Source organism: Haliaeetus leucocephalus, unplaced genomic scaffold (assembly GCF_000737465.1).
Source record: "Haliaeetus leucocephalus isolate CR32 unplaced genomic scaffold, Haliaeetus_leucocephalus-4.0 Scaffold751, whole genome shotgun sequence".
Lineage (NCBI taxonomy): Eukaryota > Metazoa > Chordata > Aves > Accipitriformes > Accipitridae > Haliaeetus > Haliaeetus leucocephalus.
Genome location: NW_010973187.1, coordinates 11,492,181 through 11,514,080, shown reverse-complemented (window position 1 = coordinate 11,514,080; position 21,900 = coordinate 11,492,181).

The window sequence follows — 21,900 nt, the reverse complement described above, 5'->3', positions numbered from 1 at the left end:
GGGGGGGGCGGGGGGGGGGGGAAGTGAGAGAGAGAGAAATCATTCAGCTTCTTTCTGCCACCGCTTGCTCAGTTAGAACTTAAATGCAGCACTAGTTTGTGTGCACTCAGAGAAACACAAGCTAATTAAGCTGAAAACTGTCATTTTCTCTGTAAGGATTTTGCAGGGTCAAACTTCAAGACAATTAGTGATGAGTCTCGGGAAGAAGCAAACAAGCTCTTCTGCAGTTGCTCAGAAACATTTCCAGAATTGATTGGCTTCCTGAGCTCTCTCTGCTCCACTCTTTTCCATGTGTGGTGCCTCTTTCGGGCCCTTAGAAACCAGAAGGGCTGTTAGCTGAGGAAGTCTGTGCTTAAAGTAAGAGGTATGAGGTAAAATCCGGCCCTTCATGATTCAAATGGCTGGAAGTGTTCTGGGATGTGTTCACACGCAGAATGCATATGTACTGTGAAAACAAGCGACTGGGAGCTAACAGCCTGTTCATAATCATTTATATTTCTGCAAAGTAAAACAGGGTGTAGAGGATACTTAGGGGTTCATATATTTTGCACAACTGCGTCCATGTAGTTACCGTGTAGAGTAATAATGATATTGGTGCAGAATGACAGAGTCTGCTGTTCCCAAACACATTTCTGCAGGAATGCTCATCAAATACCGGACAAAAATGTACACCAGCTTACACAGGACAATTTATGAAATGCTAATACACATTATCTCCCTCCCTGCTTTTGCTTAAAATTCTTTACAACAATTTGTAACTGAATATATGATGGAAAAAGTTAGCAAGCATTTTTAAGAGTTGCTAGATGAAACTGAAGTGTTGTTAAGACAGGAAATGACAAACCTTGACTCTTTGGCCAAAGTTTATTCTTTACCTTGCAATAAAAGTGTTAATGGCTATAATTTTTTACATCTTCCAGTGTCGCAATTACATTGCATTACAATTACGTCTTCCAGTGTTAGATATGTTTCCACATGCGGGAAAGAAAATCAGCAGCAAAAGAGTAAGCTTCTCCTTTTCTGCTTCTCTCTTACAGGTCGGTGTGGTCCCTAACTTTCTCCCAGGAAAACTTGGCTATTTTTTTTTTTTTTCCTCATAAAGAAAACAACCACGAACACTCAGTGTTTGGGCTGTATCTGCTAACACATACTAGACTTGCTTCTCTCTGTGGTTGGGATTATTCTCAGTGATTTCAAGTTGAGCACAGGTGTTGGCATATGCAGCACTGAAATTGTTGTTTTAGCTTTGGAAGTTGTCAGCTTGGGCACAGAGGAGGCTTTTCAAAAATACTCACAGGAGAGTCATTGCCATTAAGGTTTATTATTTAAGGAAACACAGAATTTTTTTTACAGAATCAAGGTAATACACGTTTTGGGTAATGCTGCGTTACAGGGAAGACCGGTCACAGTATAAAATTGTTGCTCCCCTTAAGGAAAAACCCTTAGATGTCAGCAGCTAAGGTAAACCTTGCTCCATTCCCCAAAGCACAGCAGTGGACCAAAGATTTTGAAGAGCAGGTTTCCAGAGAAGTAATTAGAAAGTTGTAGGAAACACTGATAATTCTCCTTTAATGAAGGAAATTCCCGGTCTCTCAATTTGACACAAGTCAATGTTCAGAGTGTGTCTTAATTTGTGTCTTCCAACATATTTTTAAGGTGAGGAAGGTAGGGTATGCACGGTATACCTAGGCTATACCAAGGATATGCATGGGCTCCTGGGTGAGAGCTACTTTAGCTAATGACGAACAGGAAGATGTATCTATTACTGGTTATTATACGAAAAGGGTACCACTGCTCCCAGTTACACAGGAAACGGTGATCTGGCCTTGATAATGTAAAATTGCAGATTCAGTGCCCATCATTCATCTGATTCTCCATGTATGTATCTGTGTAGGGCAGCGAATCTAATGTATTGGAGACAAGCCACGTGCTCAGAAAGTCTGTTGGGCTTGAAACAATTCCGTAAGTGACCCAAACAGGCTGTGTGACCGTGGCATACACAAGGATTTGTGGATTTGTGTGAGTCAGTGAGGCACTGAGAGCAAACCCAACATGGCATGGTACAAGAAAACTTGCCAGCTGCTTTTCTAGGGAACAAGCAGGATTGCCAGTCATCATTGTTAATCTAACCATCAGCTGTCGTCCCCCCTCCCACTTTTCCAACACCTTTTCAGCTTTGTGTAGGCAGCCCAGTCATAAAATCCAGAACAAAAAATTTCATTCTGGAGACTAAGCAGCTAAAGCTCAGGAGCTGTGTCGCAGAGTGGTAGCAAGTTTTTTTAAGGATCTGGCCCTAAATCACATATTTAACATTTGTGGTACAGAGAAATAAGTGAACTCTAAACCTAGACATTGGTTAGCAACTTAGCTATTGAGTTAACCTTTTTCTGGGTGTATCTGTCTTTTATTGCAAAGACAAATTCTGAATGTGTGTGAGCTTGTGAGCTTCAGTTGAACATTGCAGTGTCATCTGCAGGATGCCACTAGCTAAAGAGGAGGAGAATTGCTTCAATTAGATTAAAACCCAAGGTTTTAAACAGGGAATTTATAGCATTTTTCAGTTTTCAGAATGTTTAGATTTTTCTGGCTGAATGAAGTTGTGGACAAAGCCAAAGCCATGAGAATCTGTTTTCCCTTCATTAAGGCAGTTTCAGAAGGAGAGAGTCCAAGTATTTGCTGATGTACCTCTTGTCCACACAGAAGGTAATGGCAGTAGAGGATATGATCCCAGGTCTGAAAATCATAATTACATTCCCATTTTGGATAGAATGGACTATGAGTAAAGTATGTTGCACAAAACAGGCATATTACACCTTTCATTTCAAATTACTTTCTTTTGTGAAAAGAAAATTGTAGAAGAACTTGAATAAGCAACAATCAACCTTTCTGAATCTGTGTATTGTTTCCATTGTCTCTTTCCCCTCCAGCTGGTACGTATTTTTATTTCCTGCTATATTTTTTTCTTTCTTATTCCTGAGGGGATGGCATATTCTCACGTGGAGCATGCTTCCAAGTGCATTCCTGACTATAGGATTTAAAACATGGTGAAGAGGGTAACGATGTTTTATTTCACTTAATACAATCAACTCCATTTTGTAGAGGTGCCTTTATGTCAGGAATTCACAATTCACTTGTTGCATACTTCAGCTTCCCTCCTTGGTCCTTTTCGATGTCACTAAAGCAGCATATGAAAGTCCTCTATGATAAATGAAAACGCTCTGGAATATAAGTGGTAGGAAGCACATGCTATTTTACGCACTGATGCAACTCCATTCTGTTCCTATTAAAAGAATTTTTTTCATCATGAGTGCTCTTGTCCTTTTTCTCCACGCGTGACACTAAATCTTCTGGGTTTTATTTTCTAGCTTTTGTTGCTTGCTTTATATGTTCTGCTTTTGTTTAGACTCTGAGGAGAACGTTTTTATTCATAACAGAATGTGGGATTACATTTATGGATAGAAGTTATTTGAAAGAGGAAAACATAATACTAAGAAACTTCCAAAATTTCAAACATAATATGGGAAGCTTGTTTTATGCAACGTGCAACCAGTCGGTTAAATGAAATGACAGGAACGCAAAGACCTGGAAAGTATATGTGGAAGACTGCTGTATGTCTTATACTATATTGCATTTTGTCATACACCATGGTTTTTCAAAGATGAATCTTTTTTGTTTGCATAATACAGCCTTACATTTAATCACAAATCTGAACGTTCACTGAGGCATATATATAAAAAAATTACAATAACAGGAACTGTTTAAGAAACATGTTAACAGCATTATATGTGTTAAGAAAGTTGAGAATATTCAAGGAAATCTTAGACTAGAAGAAGCAACCAATATTTAAGCAGCCACACCACCTTCTTTGGCAGTGATTTGATATCTGATACCTGTAAGAGAGAGAAATCCAATATATGGAATCTTGATTACAGCTTTTTGGGAACAATGAGAGATGTATGCATGACTTTCAATGACAGATCCTAAAACATATTAGGACAAGGTAAGTCCTAAACTAGCTGAGTGAATACGACTATGTTGTAGTGAGTGTCATAAGCATCCTTGTTTCAGAGGAGGCAGAATGAATAAAAAATCTTATGCTGAAATCAAAATAATAGCAATTTTTCCTTTCTCTTGATAAATAACTAACGGAAATGATAATGTGTTTTCTGGTTTGTATTATTTTTGGAAAAATACATCTGTGGACGTGCTGAGTGTCTATTCGAAAAAAGAAATAAGGTACACAGATGTTGCATATTTGTCCCTATGTCTTTGTAGATATTGTTGCAGGAGCACAATATTTAAAAGGAAAATAAAAATCTTTCAAAGCATTTTCTGAAATGCTGTTTTATAGCCCATACACAGGGATCTTATTTTATTACTAAAGATAATCTATCAAAGGCTATTGGCAAAAGCCATCATTATCTGGCTGTGTCATTTGTAGCTTTACTTCCTATTGAAATATGGGATCCATCTGCTCACTGATCGCAGGATAACAGCCACCATTCCCACTTGCTTACCATAAATGATAGATCTGAAAGTACCAGAAATGTGATGGAGTGCAATCCCAACCCGTGGTCATTCCCTTAAATCATTCATAGTTAACTTGATTTAGGCCAGGCTGATATGCCTCCAGCATACTGACAGAATTCCAGCTTCAGTAACCTCAGTCTGATCCACTTGAAATTTCCAAGGCATGCCTAAAAATCACATCCTCCTTTATTTATTTTCCTAATAGTCTATTTAAATTTGTGCCCCATTTCAATGCTGCATTGGTACATTTGAATCTTTCCCATGTGCTTTAGCTTACTGCTGTGCCATAAATACTTTAGCTTTGCTAAACCTTGAAATGAGTGTTTCACAGAGTTTGAAGAACCATAGCTATGAAATCTGGCACACTAAAGGCCAAATCCATGACTTACCAACCACATGGAAGTTGGTCACAGACTAAATGAATTTGAATGTCACTGAAAAGCATAAGCTACTTCTCTGTAGGCAGGTTGATGTATTTTCAAATTCCAAGAGGCCTGTATATAACATTTTCTAAATAAGAAAGCTTTATCTAAAGAATCAGACTTGAGAATATGAAGTCAGCACCAAAAATCTGTTCTTTTGCACTCTGGTATAGTTGATGTAATAAGCAGCCAGGACTCAAACTGCAAGAGGGAAAGTTTCCTAATTGTGCTGTGATTCATAGGTTATCTGAAAGTTAATCCCATAAATGGATCTCATTCCACTGCCATTAACCCTCTGTCCCTCTTCCCAACCACTTGTCCCACCTTGTAAATAGCCTAAACTCCCAAATTTTAAAAAGGTGTTTTGGAGCTCTGAAGAGTCTTTTAGATACATCTATCTCCAGCTTTATTTCTATTGACTGCTGTCAATATGAATTTATCTGCTCTGCCTAGCCAAAATGTTTGTTCAAAGTTTATTCACTTGAAAACCTTCTCCTGATGAACCCACCCATGAGGTGCCAGTGAATATTATTCACCCATGAGTGGCACAGAAATCTGCTGAGAATGGCCAAGCGCTGCTACCTGTAGTTCCCCATTAACTGTACACAACCAGTGATCTCTCAAACTCCATACCAAAATTGCCTAAACCATATGTTGAGGATAAAGGGCTAAAGATATGTCCTTTTAGTATTCAAAATTCGTTCCAAATTAATTGTTTGAAGTGATTAAGAGAGCTAGTAAGATATAACACACTTGGAGTCCCTATCTCCTGCTTTGTGGCAAAGAGAGCACTCTTCTTCAACCTTAATGCAGTATGTGTCAGCAAAGTACAAAATTATTTGTGCTACTGAAAGATTGCTGCTTTGTACATTCATTTAACACATAATGCAGTACATGGGTATGGTCATAAATTCATTCTGCTTGAAAATGGAAAAAAAAGCCCCAGAGCTGCACAGTTATTCCATGCGACTTGACCAAAGACACACTTTCACTGCATAATTTTAGAATCCCATTTTGCTGTCTGACCTGTGCTAAGTAGGACTCTATTAAGCGAGTTATCTTGTTGAAATCTTTTGACCTCTCCATGATTAGTTAGGAGATGATGTAAGCAGCGTTGAAGAAATAGGTTGTAAGTCATAATCTGACATTATTCCTCACTAAGCAACTTCTGTGTCAGAAAATAATTCAGTTGATTAAAATGAAGCAGCTTCTGTTCTATACCAGCATTTGAAAATGCTCAGGCAAGAAGAGCCTGAGCTGGGGAAGAAAATGACAAAAACCAAACAAACCCCAAACTCTTACCTGCCGAGCAAAGTGAAACTTGCTTTGAAATACCTTTTTCATGCTTTTTTTTTTTTCTAAAAGCAATGATTTAGTACTGAAAGCAGAATATTTCCATTTGCTTTGGAGTGCAAGAATAAGAAGCCAGTGGAATTATTTGTTGATTTACATTAAGATATTGCCATAAACTGTGAATCTGACTTCAAAGAAAAGATTTTCAGAACCATGGCATTAAACAATTGCTAGCATGATCATGAGGAATTGACAGGAATACTTTCCTTTTTCTTATTTGCAGCTAGGAAAATACTGCTAAGGATCATTCCAATGCTTTGTGGAAACAGATGGTATGTGATAGCAAAAGACTATTTCAGACTAAAATATGGTCACTCTTTTTTCTTATCATTCTTATCATTTTTGCCAACTGTCCTTCATTATAGTAATTTGTGTGCATATTTTCTATGGAGTCTTTTTTCAAAAACATAACCCAGACCTTTAACATTTTCTATGCTTCTGTGCTGAATCAGATCAAACCTGGGTCACCAAAGGAAAGATGCTTGTATTTTCTGTGTGTGCATTTTGCCACCCTGTTCATATCATTTTAAAAATCTAGTTAAATCCACACAGATTGGTTTCATTTGTGCATTTAACCTCTGCAAAGGTAAGACCAATAAAGATCATATCCAACTGTCACTGTGTTAGATCAAGATCTCGGGCTAAACATATGGTACAGAAAGGTTTAGGTATATAACCCTCGAATCTGGATTTGCGGCATAGAATTTCTGTTCTTATTTGGTAAAAGATGTGCCTGTCAATGGTACAATTTTCTCAGCTTATATAGCTGGAAGTCTGGCATGACGATATATCAGTATATATTATAAATAGAAAAAGACCAGGCCTCAGTATGCCCTCTCTTCAAATGCCCATCAGTACCACTGAATAATTTAGTAATTAGACCTGTCTTTATCCAATACAGAACAATTTTACTAACTCCTGCTATCCTTGCAGGACAAATGCTGATTGACAGCAGAAGGCTTTTTGTTGTTTGTTTTCTATAGGACAGTACAGAATACTAAAGTGCATTTCTGTTGATTTCCTCTACTAGACACCTCAACTTCTGGAGACAAAGTTTTACATCAGGATGAGTGGCTAAACTATTCTAGTCTGGCAATTCCTATGAAAATAAAAATCCCCCTCGAGTTAAATATAAAAATAATTTTTAAAATGACACTTTTTTGTTTTTTTAAATATCCTCCTTTCTTCTTCCATCTCTCCAAAACCTAGCACTGTGGCTATACTGACAATGCAAAAGAAAATATGAAGAAACAGATCAGGAAAAAAAATGGAACTCGAAGAACAACAAAAATCTTTTTTACTTATTTTTGGTTTACATGCTTAGATACCCTGGATTTCTGCCCTGTATTATGCCCCTTGGGAGTGGCAGGGGGACAGAGAGAGATGATGTACGAGAACAAGACTCGGTGACTCAGAAAGGTAGTATTTCAGAGGAAGAAAGGGAAAGTTCTGCTTTCCAAAAGGAGTCAAATTTAATGTTCATTATATTGACATGCCATTATAAACAGCAAAATCTTTCCTTTACTGATATGTGTATGGCTTTTCAGGCTGATTTTTATAACAAGGGAAAGCTTCTTATTCGAGGACAATTAATCTCACTCACAGATTTTTTTATAGATCACAAGGGTTTTTTCCGTATTTCATGTTATTAATGTAGATTCCATCTTCCACTGTGAACTTATACTAAGTTGAGTAACTATTTAGATAACCCTCAAAGGCAATACTTTCCTGCAGACATTTGACTATTGTGGTATGAATCATTAAAACAATTTACTTTAGGAAAAAGTAAAAATAAAGTCCATTTCTGAAAGAGGAGAGGTTTTCATTCCCATGCTGTCTCAGAATTTATTTGCCTATTAACGATTCCATAATAACCTAACTGGTCATATTGCATTCCTGACTCATCCAATAACTTTTTTGAAAGTTGGAAGGCTAATTGCAAAAGTGATTATTTATAATATCTGAGTGCTTTGTTCATGGGACCCATTAAAAGCATAAACAGTGGGGAGAGAGAAAGGTTACAACTGTTTTAATGAAAAGAAACATATGAAAGTTTTATACAAATATCACTCCTAAACTTGTCCAGATTTTAAATAAAGACTTCTAATGAAAATAATGTTTTTACTCAGAGGATCCAGTATGTTTTATACTAACCAAAATAGACTATTTTACTCCCAATATAGCTATTCCACTTTACTTACCAGTGGTGGTGTCAAGATTTTCTCTTGTGGTATTCCCAAAATCAAATGTTTTCTTAAAGCCATGCTGTTTAGTGAAATAGTGAGAATTTCAGCTTGTACTTTTTAAAAGAAAGGCCCCCAAAGCCACTACTCCAACTTCAAGAGATTTTTGTTTACTTAGTGGTGGGGTTTCTTAAAGAATCTTATTACTGGTAAATCAATGCGGTGACTGTCTGGGATCAGAATATTTTACATTAGCACTGTTACCAATCTGCTTTTAGATGAATAGCACCTCTGAGGGCCAGCAGGACAAGTGGCATTGTACAGCCTCTGCTGTTCCCTTGCACAGACCGAATAATCCAAAAGTATTTTATTTGCCACAGTCATGATTCATGTGCTAAATGATGTGCTGTTTGGAAATAATAGGTTTTACTTTCACATGTTTTCACTTTTTACATGGTGTTAAAAAAAACCCACAACAAAACAAGTATTAGGTCCTCATGCCAATTGTTCCCCAAAAGGTAGGTAACACTTTTGATTATTTTTTTGTTGTTAAAATGTAGTATTTCATCAAGACAGAAAAGCCCTGCTCTTCAGTTTCAAACTATTTCAGTTTTAGTTTCACAAAAAGTGATTTTGACTAGAAAGAGGAAAGAAAGAACAGGCTGTTTAACCCTCCTTTCTTTGTGTGTAGTTGTCTCATGCATTAATGGATAATGACACTGAGCAGGGATGAGACCTAGGTTTAATCCACCTGTGACAGACTGATATTGCATATCTGCAGAGCTTGAAAGATGATTTGGAAATCTGAATATTTCATATCCTATGTTAATGCCGTATATGCACACTCAGTTCAGACTAATGCTTGAAATCATCCTCTGTGACAAGATCCTGATTTCATTTCCAAAGTGTTATTTAAATACAATTTTAAGTTTTGCAGCTTTTGTGAAGTTTTGTTTTCTTTTTTAATGAAGAATAAAAAGTTGTGAACAGTATCCTGAGAGGCAATTCCAATCCCTCATGTAGCCCTAATCCTGAATATTTCCTAACCCATTGGAATCAAATGTATTTTGGGGTATTCAGTGACTCTAAGGTATTTTGATAGTGAATTACTATTTTCCTAATAGATAAGAACATGCTAGTGTAGTGTGCTACAATTTTTCCTTAATTTAACCAGTACTCTAATTTTTATATCACTTGCTGTCCTAAATCATGGTATTTCTCACCTCTTTCTTTCACTTCCCAGTCTTTGGACATTGTATGAGCAAATCACTCTTTTACTTTGCAGCGCCAGTTCTGCGCTGTGTCAAGAGACAGAAATTAGGGGTGTATGGAGACAGTGAGGGAATAGAAACTTCTGTGGATGGACTTGGGAAGAGAAGGATGTTGCCTGACAGGGTCTGGCAAGCCATACATGAAGCACATCTATCTAAGTGTTTTATGCTACACCCCTCAAGCTACATCTGTGAAATAATCAAGACTATGGCACATAATGCCAGCGTGAATGTAGGTATGATCTGAATGAGGATCCACATCTGGAATGTAGATGCCCTCCTGCAGAGCTAGGTAGCCCAGACATCTGTATCTGGATACATCCTGGAGCAAAAAACATACCCTTACGCAGGGAACAGTGCAACGTCTTGACCTTGAAAACATTCATTATGGCTGGAGATGGATTTTTTTTAGACAGAATGTTCTTACCAGCTCTAATTTTTAGTTGATGGGTAGGGAGGGGATAGCTTGTGTTTGATGTGGTGAAGAGGAAGCCATGGCAAAACTCTCCACTGAGCTCCTCCTGGGAGACCAGGAATGAATTACGTGTGACAGATGTTAGTCACTTAATGAATAATTGGAAGGGCCTCAGATACAACAGTGATGAGAGCACTGTAAGAACCCATGGAGAATATAATCATGATGGTAACAAAAGATGGGAGCTTCAGAGCAACATGCCAAGAACATGATCTAAGATGTTAAACTGGCTAAAATATCAACAGATCAAACTGAGCGAGGCTGAGACATAATGTCATCCTTCAAATTGCAGATTTGGGACTGAATTTGCACTTAAAATAACAGTTTGATACTCTTCCCACTGAAGTCTGTGGCAAGCTGCCAGCTAACCTCAGTGGGAACAGACTTAGGCCAGAAGCTACTGTGCAAGTAGAACTTGCAAAGTGCTGAATTGGTACATTGGAAACAAAATTTACAATTTGCATGCCAGACAATGCAAAATGCGGGGGAGGAAACCACAAATGGCTAAACCAAATGAGAAAGGACAACATACAGTCCAGGATGGAGAGTTAATGGCAGCAGGTAGTTGAAGAAGATAAGGCAATAAAAGATGGATGAGAGAAAAAGAGTGAAAGCAGCGCTAGCATCTACTTGTAAGAGAAGGGATTTAGTCTCCAACCAGTCAAGTGGCACAGCAGAGATGTTCCGGCTGGTGACAGTGGCAATCTGGTGCTGGGGCAGCCCTGCAGAGGGCAGGTTGAATGAAATATTAAAACCAATACCTTCTACTTATTTCTGTGAGTGTGGGCATGAATGAGAGTCACAAATATGCTGATTTGTTAGGGAACTCTTTACTCTTGTGGGCTGTAGGATTAACCACAGTAACCATATACGAATTTGGAATAAAACATCTGCCTACCTGAAAGAGTGGATAGAGCAAGGCAGGTTCTGGAAGCAACTGTAATATTGAAGAAAACACCAATATAAAACCAAAAGAATTAATCCATTTTTTAAGAAGACAAAATGCTAATGTAGAATGGAGCTCCTGCACTGATTTCAGCTAGTGATGTGACCTGCACTTGGAGGAAATCAGCAATGATAGAAAAAGCCTCAATGCTCTGACTAAATAACAAATGACATCTAACATAATATGATTGAACAGTTTAAATTGAAACGTCCCATTCCCGACAATCTATGCTTCTCTGAATGAATGCGTTAAGAAATTGTCACAATGGATCTGCCTTAGAACACAGTACCATAAATGGAAATCACCCAGAACATTGCCATTGTTATTGCTGATGCTAGGCATTAGCTTCTTGACTTTGATGTGTGTTTGAGCTCTTCAGCTTATTAGCTTCCAAGTGCCAAAGCATTCCTAACATCAGCTTTTCATAGAAATCTCACTGGTATGCAAGATCACTGGAGCATGGATCACCCATCATTGGAGCATATAATAGGATTTCCAGAGCTGGTGGAGATCCATGATGGCCCCACTGGTACATCAGGATGACACAAGCCTATTAGCTCTAGCAGCATGACTGTGGCAGCAGTATTTACTCCATTATGGGGGCCAGAGTCCTTGATCTGGGTCTCCTCTTTCATCAGAAACGAGCTAGCACAGAATTTTACTCACATAGAAACTACATTTTCCCATTAGGCTGCATTTTTATTAGCAACCAAAATTACTGGTTGTTTGTAATGTTACTTATGCTGCTAGTAATGGCAACTCTAACATTGCAAATTTAAAATTTAGCATGTTCAAAACTTTTTTTTCCCCTTGTAGGAAGAGCAGAGTTTTTGAGTATGGGTTGGGGGTTTTCCTGAACTTTGTTTTAGAAGAAAGTTTGTCACCATTTTTGGTACTGAAGATTGAAAAAATATCATGTTGTCTTTAAAATATAATTAATTCAAAAAGAATGCTTCATTTCCAAGGTATACCTGACATATACATTCACGTCACTTTTGTTAATATATGTATCTGAAATCAAATGTCTTATTAACTTGAAAAATAAAAGTTCTTCTTTGAAACCAATACTTTTTTTTAATGTTTTAATTTTCAATGTAGTTCTTTTTTTCATTACCTAAGACAACACAAATCTGCAACATGCTTCAATCCAAAAAAAATACTTTGTTCTTTTTTTTTTTATATCTGAATCTAGATGTGATCAGCAATAGCAGAATCATCATTAACAGAGTTTGTTCTACAGAGGTGACCTGAACTCTACAGGGTTCAAATTTGTCTGTGTCTGCCTGTTTGGTTTCTATGAACTGAGTTGTCTGCTTGTCATTCATCAGAGTTTTGTGAGCAAACAGGGGGGAAAAAAGCAAGAAAAAAGAAAAAGCATTTTTTTTTTTTTTACATTGTGGGTGAACTAACATCAGTTGAAAATGAGGCATCTTTTTCTATAGTTATTAGAATATTAATTCTGTCTTTATATATCTGAAGTACAGAAACATGACAGACATATATAAGAATGGCAGATAACAAGGTGAAGGATCAGAGGCTTAATCAATTGCTCCCTGTTGTCAAACTGAGAATTAGCAGAAATAATCATTTTGGCATCAGACAGGAAAAGTCAAAGGTCAGGATTTAATGCCGTCACAGAAGGATTCTTCAAATAAGCCAAACAGGTGCTTACTAAAGCATGATTATTTGTTGTGTTTAGGGATTCAGAGCAGAGCATGATGTCAATGGGAATACAAGGTCTCCATGGAAAAACTGGGAGAGCTGTCTTATATGGAAAATCTTTCCCACAATCATTTCTTTACTTGAACAAGTCCATAGAAAGTAGGTTGGTAGACTTCTCCCCTTTCCTACTTCTCTTCAGCTAATAAGATTTGTATTAAAAGGAGCTTTGTTTTGGGTTTTTTTTGCAATGAAATAAAAACCCAATGTCCTAGTTCACTGAAAACTGGATGTGCTGGTGACCAGCAAATGCAAAATTGCTTGAGTGCCAGCCTGTCAGAGCAGAAACAATGTCTTAGCTATTATTCCAGCACAGAACAGCAAAATGTGACTCCTAATGCCTCCTGTGGTTGAGGATGCTCAGCTGCAGAGCACCAGCAAATCTGTTGGCTTGATTGCTAACCCCCCAACACAAGAAGGTGTCTATTTGTGCAGTCCTGCTTCTTATCAGTGGGCACGTTACTGCCAAGTCAACCAGAAGCTTGGATGAAGTCCCTGGATTTGCAGATCCATGCTTAGGATGCTGGTTCCTGCAGAGCCTCAGAATCTCAGCTGTCAACTTGACAGTCTGATCCAACAGTCATCTCCTGTAAGTCCTCTAAGTATCCACATTCCTTTGATAGCTACAAAAGGTGCAAGTGTGCTACATCTACTTAATTCGAAAAATTGCTATCACACGTTCCTCAGCAGATCCTAATGTATTTGACTGTTGGGACTACTGGGAGAAGTCAAATAGAACAGAGGCAATGAACTCAGTTCATGCAGTATAATTTACCTCTGTCTGTTACCTGTCTTCATGTTGAATTTTCAATCAAAGAAAATGGTCAAAGAGATATGCCATTGCTTGCGGGTCAGGGGTAATGAAAAAGCAGATCTAGCTGAGGTTAAAACTGGTTAGAGTATTAAGCATCAAGTCTGATAGTGACACACTGTTATTCGATGATGAAATTTTGGATATGACTTAGTTATGAAGTTATCCCTCATTCCACAGAGTGCTTAGGAGAGAGGGGAGGGATTTGAGTAACCTCGGATTGCTTCTACAGGACAGGATAAACTTCTGAGGCCAGACTAAAAAAGCTTTCCTCATGATGTTGATTATATCTTCAGAGTTTCATGATTCCATTCCTCTGCCTTACAATATAAATTAAGGTGTAAGTGTACGTGCATATGCAACCTGTGTAATCAGCTGGAGATTTCAGCTGAACGTTTTGCCAACTCTTGGAGAGAATCCCAAATTCATTGCCCCTCCAAACTCTAATCCCATCGGAAGCAATATAACAAATTCCATTTATATGTAATAGGAGCAAATTACATGTTCAGGATAGCTCAATATCTAGTGCATTGAATGTCAGGAGATTAAGAGGGGAGAAAATGACCATATAGAAACAGCAATTGGAAAGTTAAACAGAGAGTGAGACTGCTACAGGTAGCATTGGCCATGCCATCAACCTTGTCCTCATACTTCTTAACAGTTGTAATTTAGGATCTAAATTTTTAGATCCTTGAGAAATTCTCCTTTCTGATTTCTTAGATGTCCATATGATGACCATTTGGAACTCATCCTTGAGTATTTGAAAGTTTTCTATTTCTATTTTTTCTTTAACTTTTTCCTATATTTTTGCTTTATCTTCACCCCCTTTCCCCCTCCTTACAGCATATTTAACACACACTGTAAACCAAGGGATGAAGTCGCAGAAGGACTTGAACACCTGCTGCTTCTGTTGACACCAGCTGGAGGGTTTAGGTGCTTTGCAAATGAAGTTCCTACTGGTTTCCAAAATTATCAAATAAAATAACAGTTTCCCGTTTGCTATGAACTAAGCAAGGAAGTCTCCTGATTCCTTTTCATGGCTTGCTGTGTTGCGTATGTGAGACACCCAAGTTGGAGCTGCTGGAATCCACTGCATGAAAAGGATCATCAGGTTAAGGGAGGAATATAATAGCAGAGGAACTGCTTTAACAGAATAGATCAATAATCCATCTTATCCAGCATCTTTTCTCAATTCTGGATACTTCAGAGGAAGGTGTTAAATCCACTTAGTGCATGTGATATTATACCATAGGGAATATTTCTTCCTTACCCCATCTGGTGATCAATTTATACCCTGAGGCTTATGGATTGAATTTACATTGTAACTATTCAATACTTTCCTTTTCAAGATCCAGAAAATGTATATTTCTAAATGCTGCTACATCTGATTACCAGATATGGCAAGTTTGTAGTTTTAAGCAAACTTCCAATACTGTTTTGCTTAAAAAAAAACAAAAAAAAAACAAAACCAAAAGCAAAGTACAATCCCATAAACAATAAAAACAAAACAAACAAGCAAACAAAATGGAGAAACAAAAGCACGGAGAAAGAAAAATTATAGCTAAATTGTCACTAGTCTTCTTACTTACATTTGAAAAAATTTACAGTTACTATAAAACTTCTTTTTGTCTGAGTGCCAATGCCAGGATTAATTTCCAAGGATTTTGAGCTGAAACTCTGAATAATGTTCTTTTAACTAACACTATGACACTGAGAAATTTACTTATGCATGTTTCCACTACTTAAAAGAAGAATAAAGGTTAAAGGTCACTGAAGATGTTCAATTTATTGGGTGGAATCAGGACATACAATGTTAATTTTTTCTCACGATTCTAGGGCCAAAAATTCAGCAATCTGTTGTAGTTGAGGGTGCAACCTGCTCAGAGGACTTCCTTCCTTTGTTCTTTGTGGCTAAGATTTTCAAAGGAGTGGAAGGATGATTGTGATCTAATTCCATTCAATTCCATTACTAAGTGGTTCCCAGGTCCTAACATAGCTTTTGAAAAGACTGCTTATTAGTTTATCTAGAAGGATGTATTCCCAAACCACACCTGAATTTTCACTGTTAAAATTTACTGTAATACTTGTCTTAAGAGTGGGCTCTCAAACAATTTTCCAATCCGTGGGAAATTCTGACATTTTGACATTTGTTTTCCTTCTGAGTTGTTACAAAATTCAAACACTTTGAAATTTTATGTCAAACAAAATATTCTAGAATATTTCTGGTTTGCCCTTATTAAAATGTTTTAAGGTAGATTGTATTTTAAAGGTTATCTTCCAAGATAAAGCAAGTATTCTGATGCTTTCCTCCAGAAAAATTGTTGATGAAAATGTCACGTTCCTCTGAAATTTTCAAGCTCATCTAGTCAATGTTTTTGCTGGAAAACCACTCCTTTGGAAAAAAATAATGTCTAGCTCTTCTATGACTCATCATTGCAGTCTTGGACTGTCAAACTATGGGGAAAAAGTGGAAATTTATCTTGCTATTGTCATGGATGTTCTTATTAAAATACAAATCACTTGAAACTTGACTAATCAATCATAAATCTGAATAGTCACTTCCAGTAACATAAGCAGGTCTTGACTCTCCTTGCTTAGCTGTTTCATAAAGTAGCAATGTTGCTGATACCCAGTGTGGTTTGAAACTAAAAGTATTCTGCATTTATCTGAGTTATTGAAAAGTTAGTTCAAATTACACTGAAAAAGAAACTATGCCAAAACATAAAGCCTTTCAGCTAATTGCAGAGTGGTTTTTTTCAGGACTGTTGTTCTTCAAGTGGCATGTGAAAATTGAGTTACTTTTAAGACTTCTATTCTGTATGGTATAATCCATTTTCTTCATCCCAGTACAACCCCCCATGACATCACTAGTAATAAGAAAAGTATGAAAAGATGAGAAATTTGCCCTCAAGCCCTACAGCTAGGTTTTAATCAACATGTAAAAGGTGTATGTGGTCCCACTGCAATGAAAAGGAATTACACAAATGGGAGAACTTTGCCCTTACAGCACAAAGTACCACAAAAGTGCATGTTAAAGGAAGCAAGATTTTCAGGAGCAATCAGCACAGGGCTAACACAACTTCTGCTGAAAGCAAAACAAGCAGGTTTGGCCATAATCTCTCACGTCCTTTCCTAATAGCAAAGTGTCAAAATTGAAAAACATGGTCTGAATGTCTCCATATTTCACTGACTCAGAGTTTATCTTTACATTTTAACAGTAATTTAGAACAAGCCTTCTAAAATTGCTGTGCATTTTCTTGAAGGGGAATAAGTTACAGATGATGTGTTACGTACTAGAGTATTCCCACGTGAAGTTAAACGATACTCTTCATGGCATCCAGTTATGCCATTTGCAGTTGGTCTTATCTTGAAAATGCAGATTGCTCGCCAAGAGGCATTTCTGATCATTCAAGTCTGGGCAAAATCTCACATGATCCAGAGGACGCATGTTTGATTTATGTCTGAGATACTCTTTTACACTCCATTACTCACACACTTAATTGCAAAACACTGCCTAAGCACATGTGTTGGAGGACAAGACTCATTTACTACACAGTCCAAAGGGGAAGCATCAGTTGTTCTAGACTGATATTTAGTACTTGAACAATGAAGAATGTTGTGTCAAAGCCAAGAAGCTGGAATGACTGTCAACTGGTGTCATCTTTGCTCTGGCTTTCAGTCACTTTCTGTAATTAGATATTAAATTTTGTGCAGGCTACACTTGATACTCCAAACATGTCAGCTCTATTAAATTAAATACAATCCGGGAGAGAAATGCAGAGTGCCTAGATCTTGTGGCCAGTGTTAAAATCAGATGTTATAGCTAAAACTCTTCATTTTTTTACCTTTTTTTTTTTTTTTTTTTTTTTTTCCCATGAAGGATGAAAGTCAAATAGCTCACAAGTTCCTGGGGACTGCTGAGTCAGTTGGAAAGTTACTGAATTATGTTCTTCAGTCTCGTGAATTAGTAGATGTGGATTAATGGTTCCGTAAGATCTTCAAAGACTGATTCCAGCTGAGAATAGTTTATTGCTGTATCTGCTGGCTCAGATAAAAGAAAGTTCCTGGTTTGAGTCTCAGAGTTAGACATTTAAATATGCATTTTAAATTAATTCAGTTAAGAGTCTATTACTACCCTGTGATTCTAAACTTGCAAGGCAGTAGCTTTAAATTTAAAAGGTAAAGGGAGATCAGATCTACTCCCTTTGCTGTCTCAGTCTCAGTCCTTTAAGTTCTTACTAGCCTACCCAGTTTGAGGCCGAGTGCTCAAACCTGTAACTTAAATATTTTTGACAATATTCTGCCTGTAGTATACCTTTATATGATATGTCTGTACTCTATCATAGAGTACAGTTATTTAAAAAAAAAAGAAAAACAAAAGAAAGCTCAATCATTTCCAGAGAAAACATTTGATGCTTAACATGAGGTACTGTCACGTAGAGAAATCATAAAACACTGTTGTAGCCATTTGCTTTTCCAAACTTCTCTGTACACTGGAAAGCTTTAAATATATACAGCTTCAGTCTGAACTGGCTGTGTTTCAGCAGCTAGAAATAATCAGGGAACAGAGGCAGAGAAAAATTAAGATGAAATTTACTGTAGATCCAGTTGTGAATCAAAGACAGAAGCAAGGCTAATAAAATGTTGCAGCCAAAATCCATGAAATCAGGAGAGTTTATAACACTTGAACATCTGACCCTTCATCTACCTCATTAAATAGTGCACAATTTGCTTCCATTGGTCCCACATTACAATTACATTTTTCTTCCTTTCTAATTTGCTATTGTTATTAATTGCTGCTGCTACTATTATTGCTGTTAAGTCTCTATTAAGCATTGACTGACCTTAAATGAACTTCAGGAGAGGACTTCTGAAACTCAGATTTAGTGTAATGAAATGGTATTTTAACTCATTTGCTTTCCTGAGCTATTTCAGTTTATGAAATAGTTTTATTTTACCTATTCATTTATTTATTTAATCTTAGTGAGGGTCCTGTATGTGCTGCTTGATCTTCTCACTTCTGAAGAAAAAGGAAGAAAAAGAGAGAGAGAGAGAGAGCACCAAAAATGTTACAGTGACCTTTCAGGCTTCCTACTAGATTATTCAGAAGTAAATATACAAAATAGCCTGCTTTGTGCTTTAAAAACCTATGGAAAAGAGATATTCTAACTGACCACAATATTTACAGAATTCTTTTGTAAATACATGGGTAGTGTGGGGAAAGACAATAGGAAAGGTGAGAGAGAACTGCAGAGAAAGACCGAGACATAGTTCTTACTTTTTAATAAGCCTCACAAATCACATAATATCCTTTAAACAATGATTTCACCTTGCACTCCCGTCGAGCCCACCTCACCGTTGATATTGCAAGCATGACACCTCTTATCCCTTTATTAACCTCTCCAGTTTATGATCTGTTAGTTATAGATGCACATCTGCTTCCCAAGCTGTAACACCACCACCTGCCTAAACATCTTAAAAACAAGGCGTCTAAGTACATAAGCAGGACACGTGGCAATGGGGAGGGTGTCCTGGTGGTACGGCCAGCGGAGCAGCAAGAGCCTCAGCAGCTCATATGGTGCACACTTGTGGTCGGCTGGCATGGGGCTTGGCTGAAGAGGGAGAAACTCTCAGGTTCAAACAGTTGCAAATTATTTAAAGGGAATAGGGGTGTGAATTTGTTATGTGATCATGTAATGGAAGAGCCTCTCACCGTGCATCTGTGCAAGCCACAGGGTCAGGGTTGTGAACACTAAGCCGCAATCTCTGGTCTTTCATGGAGCAGGACTGTACTGTAGCTTTCCGCTCAGTAAAAATAAACTCAGTAAAAGTTCAAATGAGTTCTCTTATTTAAAGCTCGGGGGAGATAGCTTTGGTGTCCTGAATATTCTAGCAATCAGCAGGTCCTGTAAAGGAATACATTCTAGCTTTGAATGCCTCTGTCCCACCTCTCCTTCCTCAGATACTTCAAAAATTCCAACCATTGCTCAGATGTTGAATGAATATTCTTGCTAGGAGACAGCTATAGGAAATAGCTCCTCAGCAGCCATGTGTTAGAAAGAACTAGTCTGCTGCCCTTTCATTTATTTGTTTGTTTAGCATAGGTGTCCCCTGAGATAGCATTACGGTTCTTGTATATGATAAGTTGAATTAATGTTATGAACACGAGGAACGCTTCTTTCCATATTCCTTTTTTTTAGACACAAGTATTGATCAAAGACTAGAGAGTAGGGGCAGAAAAGCTGCGCTGCTGAACAAGCTCCACCAGTGGCAGTTATATTTCACAAAAATGCAAGCCCCATGGCCCAGCCATGGTTTATAATGGTGTCACTCGTGAGACAGATCTGTGTGACTGTTTGAAGCTGGAGAAAGCTGGACTCTGACCTCGGCCCCTCTGCATACCCCTGAGAACTCAGTGGCTGAGAGCAGGGATCGGTCCCTCCTGCTTGTGGTGCAGCCTGCACCGGGGAGAACAGCCTGGGACAGAGAAGTGACCTTGTATCACCCTCCACCTGCAACCAGAGGCAGCCTGGCACCAGCCCTGCAATCTGAGCGCTTGTTTGCTCCATGCAAACGTTCCAGCAATTTCGCTCGTAAGCTCCTGTGTGTTTCCCACTCTCAGCGCGGATCCTTCCTTACCTGCCCTTACAGTCCGCAGAAAACCCAAAGCTAAAATTGGATCATGGAGAAATTTTGAAGTCATTATTGTTTTATGAGTGAAATCAGCATGATTTTTAATAGAATCATGGTTTGGTTGATGTTATTTGTTGGTTTAGGAGATATAAACTTGTGAAGAAAGGCAAACATAAGTTTTCCAGCAATGAGTTTTTGAATGGTTCTCAGTGGAAACACTACTGCCTTGTGTAGAACCAACAAAACAGTTCATTTAGCTTCTGTCTTTTCGGGAATCCCTTACCTGAATTTAATAACTAAAACACACTGAATGAAATCCTGGTCTTTCCTAAAGCTATTAGCAGCATTCCCCTGGACTCCGCCAGGGCCAGGATTTCACCCGCTCCCTCACATTCCTACTTTGGCCTCCAAGCTTTGTAGCTGAGAAATTTTATAACTGAATTGCTCATCTCAGCCCACAGGGCATGGCTGTTGACCCCACTTTTATGCAGCTGGTGTGGAACACAAGGACATTTCAGGAAATTTCATCTACCAAGAGGTGCTTTCCGCCACACTATCTATCACCTTAACAACTGCTGGGGAGCGAGTACATAATGTGCTTGACATTAGCACCTGTTTTTATAACACTCCAGTTAAATACCAGAGGCCAAGACTACTGGGTCTTATTCAAAATACTACTTACCCTCAAACCAGATTGTTTCCTAGAAAATGCTGGAGAAAAAAATGATTTCCCAAAAGAGAGTCAGCCTCTTTAATCTACTGGCATGATTGCTTGTGAAAAATCACTGATTGCACCTCTAAGTCGAAATTAGTCATGCTTAAATGTCGCTGATTGGAATACCTGACACTGTAAACCTAAATGAAGGAGAGATTGACAAAATATCCTAATCAGGAAAGGAGAGCATTAAATTAACTTAATATTCTAATGTACTTAATGAATTATACAAAGGGTGATTAAGTCAATTCTAAACCAAATCAGTAGTGACAGGCGGTGGATGTTTTAGTTCTTATTCTAGTGTCTACTTAAATGTTTGTGTGGCAATGACTTTGGTAAAATCCCTGCCCAGTTCTTCATACTAAGGTATCCAAATAGAAAAACAAACTAATAATAATAATAATAATAATAATAGAATAGAAAATATCTACGCCATTTGCACCAAACAGTGAAGGTAGTTTCATCAACTCAGAGAAGTCAAGCAAGGATAGATATCCAGTGGCTCCTGGATCTATGAGCAAAAAGAGGAGTTATGATCATGTGGTTCTATTCTTGATATGGCACAAGCTACATCATTTTACCTACTAATTCCCCTGCAAAGCTCACTATGTCCAACACAAGCACAAATTTTGCTCATCATATCTTATATTTAAAGTTCTGGTAACTTTACCTCAATTCTAGGAAAATTATTTCAATGACAAATAACCTGACTGCTTGTACTGTACCCTAGTGTCTGGTCTTTCTATTATGGCATTCATGTATTTACCTTATAAATAAAATATCTTTTTCTTAGTTTAAAGGTCTCACTGCATTGATAATTATGGGTCATAATAACACATTAT